The sequence below is a fragment of the Bison bison genome, unplaced genomic scaffold, assembly GCF_000754665.1.
Source record: "Bison bison bison isolate TAMUID 2011002044 unplaced genomic scaffold, Bison_UMD1.0 scf7180017864519, whole genome shotgun sequence".
Lineage (NCBI taxonomy): Eukaryota > Metazoa > Chordata > Mammalia > Artiodactyla > Bovidae > Bison > Bison bison.
In genome coordinates, this window is record NW_011495072.1 from 9843537 (window position 1) to 9850500 (window position 6964).

Genomic DNA, 6964 nt, shown 5'->3' on the forward strand with positions numbered 1-6964 from the left:
GGAGCCTGGTAGGCTGCAGTCCATGGGGTCGCAAAGAGTCGGACACGACTGAGCGACTTCACTTGCACTTTTCACTTTCATGCATTGGAGAAGGAAATGGCAACCCACTCCAGTGTTCTTGCCTGGAGAATCCCAGGGATGGAGGAGGCTGGTGGGCTGCCGTCTATGGGGTCACACAGAGTCGGACACGACTGAAGCGACTTAGCAGCAGTAGCAGCAGCAGCCTATTGATTTCAGATATTTAGGATTTATAGTTAAGTTGTGTTCTCATGTCTGTTTATGTTAAAACACACTGGAAATTTCTTTATGTGAACAAATAACACAGTTCAATGATGCCTATTTAATACGTCTGAAAGAAAAGGATGTAGTGTGGAGAAAAAAACATTTCTTAGAGAATCAAGAAACATTCTATATAACTAGTTAAGTAATTTTGTGATTTTGAACAAGTTGCCTGACCTAAAAAATAGGCAGATTGGAGTGTTATGGTAGCAAAACTGGGCTCTCACTATGAGTTGACTTTTTATTTGAACATTTATATAATCTCTAAGTTCCCTTTAAGTATCAACATTCTAACACTTAAAATATATCACATTTATTTTAAATTGTTATAGAAATGTATTGCTGTGGCGAAACAACTTTTGGTCATAGCTATGATGTACTGATGCTACTGCTGCAGTGGGAACTCTACCGTGAAGCAGGAAATGAAGAGAAGACTTTCCTCTGTATTCCAACACAGAGATGCATGGCCTCCCCTCTGAGTGCCCACACACTCGCTTTGTAAATGCATTGTCTTCCTCTTTCTGAAAGCCTACTTCCAGACAACTTTCCCAAACTGACCACCCAGCCTCCAGTTGCAATCCTTTCATTCTGTGCCCCAGAGACCACCCTGGAGGCCCATTCTGTCTAATATCTCTGCATTTGTTTCAGTGTTCTGCACCTGATGTGGCAGCTGGGTCCTGGACCTTCCTGAAGCCAGGTATCCAACCTCTAGGCCCAGGGTGATCTGCTCACACTGAACGCTCACGCGGTACAGGAAGTACTGTGTGCTGACTAATTCAGGAAAGTAAACCAAACCACTGTAAGTAAATCAACACAGCATTTTCGGAAACAGAAGCTGAAAGAAAATGGCTGTAACCTTGCAGAAAAGCTCCAGCCTTCACTAAAATCTAAGGGGTAAACCTAGGTCAAGGAGAAAGAAATTTGCCTCTCATTCTCATTTCAACCCATATTCCATCAAGTCTGTTAAGTGGATATTTCAGGCATAGCTCTGTCCGTGGCTAGCTTGGAACTTGCCTAATTAGTGAGCTTGCCTTCCATTTTAGGTTCTGGAGTTCTAGAACCAAGTAGAAAGAATTTCCTACTTCTTGTGGTCCTGCAACCATGGCTTGTTATACTCCAGTCTCATTTGCTTACTCTCATTTCCAACATGCCTGGGTGTTCACATTTCTTTAAGTTTGCATATTCTGTTTGAAATGCTGTTACCCCTAGTCCCCATACCAAATTCATCCTTCCCTGAAAATGAACCTGAGCAATCATCTCTCCCAGGGAGTCTTGGGCACACTCCTAAACTCCTCCTACATTTTGTGCACAGGACTGTTCCATTATAGAAAAGATTATATTGTATTGCTGTGTATATTGCTGTGACTGTCCTCATGCTACTCTACAAATACCACATCAGTTATCCTTGTGTCTCCTGTGCTTAGCACATGCCTAGCTCCTGGTCTGTTGCAAGGTAGGATTGAGGAAGGTGAACAGACTTCACATGCTAGTCTGAAGCCCCCTGGACAGTCAAAAATTAATCTGAAGTCGTAAGAAGCTAAAGACCAACAGAGTGAGGTTTCCAGTGTGTGCCTTTGTCCATTACCAAGTGTGAGGTCACTTCGGTAGTAGTAGATGTGAAAGGTGAAAGGCTGGGCTTTGACTAATTCCTTGCTGGTTTAAATGTGTCAAATCCTTTTATTTCAAGGCTAAATACTCTTAATTGGCCCACAGAGGAAATCATGCTACAGTTCAGCCTCTGCTCTAATTTAACCACAGTTTCAAAACAGTGCAGATTCTAGTGGAGATTGAGAAAGCAAAACTTTGTTTAGCCAGCAGCTAAGATTCTGTTTTGTTCAGTTCTGTTCCCTGGCAAGCATATCTGATATTTCTTATCTCCCAAGGGAGTTCCTTAAGGGCAAGACTGTTTGCAGGACAAATACGTTCCTTCTTTTATCCCCCCACACCCCGACCTCCCACCCTTACCAGGCATAGTACCTGGCCCTGCTGCTGCTGCTAAGTCGCTTCAGTCATGTCCAACTCTGTGCAACCCCACAGACGGCAGCCTACCAGGCTCTGCCATCCCTGGGATTCTCCAGGCAAGAACACTGGAGTGGGTTGCCATTTCCTTCTCCAATGCGTGAAAGTGAAAGTGAAGTCACTCAGTCGTGTCTGACTCTCCGTGACCTCATGGACCGAAGCCTACCTTCGTCCATGGGACTTTCCAGGCCCTAGGATGTGCTTAACATCTGATTATTAAATGAATTCATTACAAAGTCTGATCTTTATTTTGAAATTCAAAGGTCAATAGCCCCTGAGATGCTTATAGAATCTATAGCCCTTTGCCCCATTCCCGTGTCTCATTATTAGGTGGATGAGTGTGGTTCTACAGAAATTTCCTTTCCATTCCCTGTATGATTCTTGCAGATCTTGGAAGGAGAAAGCTTTCATCTAGAGTTCCTTGTGGTAATCTGAACCCCAACGACTATAGTGGTTACAGAAAGCCAGGACCAAAGCTTGGCTATCACTTTCTGAGTCCATAATACTGCAGTTATTAGTTATGGGGCCCAAATTAGAAATCCTTGCAATATTGTTTTGTTTTCCAAGTCATCCAGATTTGGTACATGTCATATTATATTTATCAATATTCTTGTTTTGAATACTAAGGGAAAGCGTTAGTTGCTCAGTCATGTCCGACTCTTTGAGACTCCATGGACTGTAGCCCGCCAGGCTCCTCTGTCCATGGAATTCTCCAGGCAAGAACACTGGAGTGGGTAGCCATTCCCTTCTCCAGGGGATCTTCCTGACCAAGGGATCAAACCCAGGTTTCTCACACTGCAGGTAGATTCTTTACTGTCTGAGTCACCAGGGAAGCCCATTGAATACTAAGGATAAGTTTATTTGGGGGAATCCTGAGGATCACAGTGCTCTTCCTGCTCTTTTAAAACAACTAATCTATGCAGCTCTTAGCAATGTCTATCTTTTACCTCTTTTTTTTTTTTTTTTTTGTATAATAAAGTTTCATTAAAGTATAAAGGAGATAGAGAAAGCTTCTGACATAGGCATCAGAAGGGGGTAGAAAGAGTACCCCTATCTTTTACCTCTTGAAACACAGGTTCTGAACATGTCCTGTGTCCTTGACTCTGAGCTGGGTGTTAAGATTAATCACAGTCCTTCTGTTTAGTGTCTCTGAGGAGTCACTAACTTTACTTTTGAAAATTTCTCAAATTAAGAAGATCTGCATCTCCCAGTTGCCTTTTAGAATAGTTCTAGCTGTTGGTTCTCTGCTCACTTTAAAATTACAAGACCAATCTTCTAAAAACCAGATCAAGTAGGAAATCTTCCAGTTTCATTTCACATAAATGGCTCTGGTCATCGGTAATGGCCAGACAGAGAAGTTCAAGTTCTGAAGCAATTTAAGCACATGAAAACCATGACCCATCAAATAATTGGAACCCAGTTAACTGAAAGTCTTTCTGGGCAGATTGCCTTTTGAAGGCCACTAGAATCTTGCTTATAATTTTACTACCTGCAGTAAACATTTGCAAAAGCTTCAGGAAAGTTTACAGTCTACTAGAGAGATACACAGAGACTCCTAAGAAGATACCTTAGCCCACATAATATGGTTCAGTTCTCTGCTTTCAAGCCAAATTAAAATGTCACCAATCTTACCTTTAAGCAGGCACTTTTCCTCTCACCTTTAGACAGAATTGGTGATTATCAATGAAGCGCCAAAACAAGACTGGTAACACAGATGTCAGGGCTATTTGTGTAAAAGGAGAAGTGAAGGGGGAATAAATGTGATCACACTGTGACGACAGGAAGCCCAGATGAGGAGAGGGAGGAAGTGAGGCTGGGCCCACCCTCTTTAACCACAGAAATGCAATCCTTCCCCTGTGGCTTTTCAGACACCTATCTCACAACTCACCCAAATATCTACACCAGTTTCCATGAAAAACAGGAAAACTCGAAGACCAAGTTGATTCAGGCAGGAATCTGTGAGAATTGGTGGGTTGTGGAGTGATCTGACATTGATTTTTGCCTAGAAAAGGACAACGTTTCTTAATCAAAATGACATCTCAGAATTACCTGTGGATCTGATCAAGAATAAATATACCTGACCCCACCATACTGATTCAGTCCCAGTTAGGTAGATAGACAGGAATGGAACCCAAGAATCAATATTTTGAGAAGTTTCTAGGAATGAAAATTAGGAATGTCTCCTAAGCCACTTCACCTTCTCCTCATTCTTCCTCTGGCCACCTTCTGGAAGCTTTGTAGTCTCCAGTTTGATTGAGTCACTACTTTCAGACTTCCATGTCTCAGAAGCTAGACTGCCCTTACGGAAGTGTATTGTCAGGGGCAGACTCCAAGGCACAGTCCAAGGGCACTAGTAGAATTGATTTGATTAGTAGAGAGAGCCCCAGATTCAGAGTCCCAAGATCTGGGTTTCAGTCCCAGCTTTATTAGTGTTAACTGTGAGATACTGAGGAAATCTCAACCTCTCTACTTCAGCTTATTAACAGTAACATCCAATAATTACTGTCTTCCTTCACCCTAAGACTTTAAAATTCTAGTATAACTTCTGAGCGGGGTTGGCTTATGGGGAAAACTGAGTTAGAAGAAAAGAAGAAAAGATTCTTTACTGCAGACTGTGTCTTATCAGTCTTTAATATTCTGTGTGTGTACATGTGCTTAGACCCGTGTGTCTGATTCTTTGTGACCCCAAGGAGCCCACCAGCCTCCTCTGTCCATAGGGATTCTCCAGGAAAGAACAGTGGACTGCGTTGCTATATCCTCCTTCAGGGGATCTTCCCAACCCAGGGATTGAGCCCAGGTCTCCTGTATTGCAGGTGGATTCTTTACCATCTGAGCCACCAGGGAAGCCCAAGAATGCTGGAGTTGGTAGCCTATCCATTCTCCAGGGGATCTCCCCAACCCAGGAATCAAACTGGGGTCTCCTCCATTGCAGGCAGATTCTTTACCAGCTGAGCTACCATGGAAGCCCAATATTCTCTTAACATTCTCTAAATATGTAGATTTCCCCAAATTTGCTTGATCATATAACAGTGTGCGTGTATGTGGGAGAGAGAAAGAGGGAGAGAGAGATTTCTCAGGAAACTGTTTTTCAGTGTAACTATACTTCAGGAAATGCTGTTACAAACTTTCCTCTCTTCAGCTGGCATCGCTCTGAGAAATCACTGCCCCTCAGCTGGGACTGCTGTCATACTGACAGGCCACTGTAGTGGAGTAATTGAGGAAAGACCTCTTGATGGCTTTCATTACTATCTCTCTGTGTCAAAGATGCACATCCCTATGTACAACCTGGTCTCTCATTTGAGTGCCACATAGGCACCTCAAGTACAGATCCAAAAATCAGCTTAGTAAACTCAGCAACCTCCCACTCAGCCTGCTCTACACCCCCACCACCCCCATTACCATCTCATGGAAAGCTTGACTAAACTCTCAGTTGCCCAAGTCAGAAACAAGGCATCCTTTTAGGTTACTGTCTGTCACATACCGCCACATGTCATTGTTAATAATGATTAAGGAAGACAATTTCGGTGACAAGGACAAACTTTATCTAACACTTCATAAAGTAGACTGTCTCCATTCAGAGAACTGCAAAGTCGGACAGAAGGCAGGAAGTTTTTATAGAACAGAAAATAAAAAGGAAGGAAGATAAAAAGAGAAAATGTCTGATTGACCGTGGCCACATAGTCAACTTGATTGCAGTGAGAAGGAACAAGGAAATAATTATGGTGCCTACAGTTGATGTGTTGACTGCTCAAGCAAAGCATTTACAAGAATACAAAGTTATAAAAAACTTCAGTGTGCTGATGTGGTGCTTGGAGCAAGAGCAGCTCTATCCTGGGCCTTAAGAACTATGTCAAAATTATCAACCACTCAGTCCTTTAGATTATTGTTTTTGTTCTTTAGTCACTAAGTTGTATCCAACTCTTTTGTGACTCCATGGACTATAACCCACCAGGCTCGTCTGTCCATGAGATTTCCCAGGCAAGAATACAGAAAAGGGTTGTCATTTCCTCCCCCTGGGGATCTTTCCAACCCAGGGACTGAACCCATGTCTCCTGCATTGCAGGTGGATTCTTACCACTGAGCAATGGGGGAAGCCCAAAAAATACCCCATAAAAAAGGATTATGCAGCAGAAAAAAAGATAGAACTTTAGGAATATCAGGAGACTAGAGCATAGAGTCTAGTCAAGACTAGAGTTCTGCACAGCAGAAATAATGATCATTTTAAGTGAGAAAACATTTTCTTTAATGTACTCCTCTCTGTCATCCTACTGTGAAAGGCTAATCCAACTGTTCCACCACCAGAGGCAACTGTCCCTGGTAGTCAGAAAAGGACAGGGAATTGTAAACCCACTCAGACCCAAACCTACAAGATTTCATTGAGAACTAATGTTGTTTCCAACCATTAGATGTTTACTATCCATTTGGAGAAACAGGGGGAAAATTGGAGAACAAAACAATGTCAGGGCAGACCATGTTGTTAAATAATCCAGAAAAATGCTCAAAAACTTAAAAAAGAAAAAAAAAAAAACCTAAATTAGAGAAGGGATTTAGCAGAAGGTCAGACTCATGCCTTTGTTTTCTCAGTGCATGATATTGATCAAGCATCATAGGTGATAATGGAATCCAGGAATTTAGGAGACTTACAGTTGGCCAGACAAGGAGTTGG

At 42.4% G+C, this 6964-nt stretch overlaps 1 protein-coding gene across 3 annotated transcripts in view; it reads right to left on the reverse strand.

Moving 5' to 3' along the window:
- CD53 (CD53 molecule) overlaps positions 1-4064 on the reverse strand; it is a 39407-nt gene extending 35343 nt beyond the window's left edge. For 2 of the 3 annotated variants that reach the window (XM_010830862.1, XM_010830860.1), the window contains exon 1: positions 3931-4063. The gene's annotated coding sequence lies outside the window, so the exon portion shown is untranslated. Of the gene's footprint in view, positions 1-3930 lie in introns of all 3 variants that reach the window. The other variant, XM_010830861.1, reaches the window with a different exon arrangement.
- Between the last annotated feature and the right edge of the window lie 2900 nt (positions 4065-6964).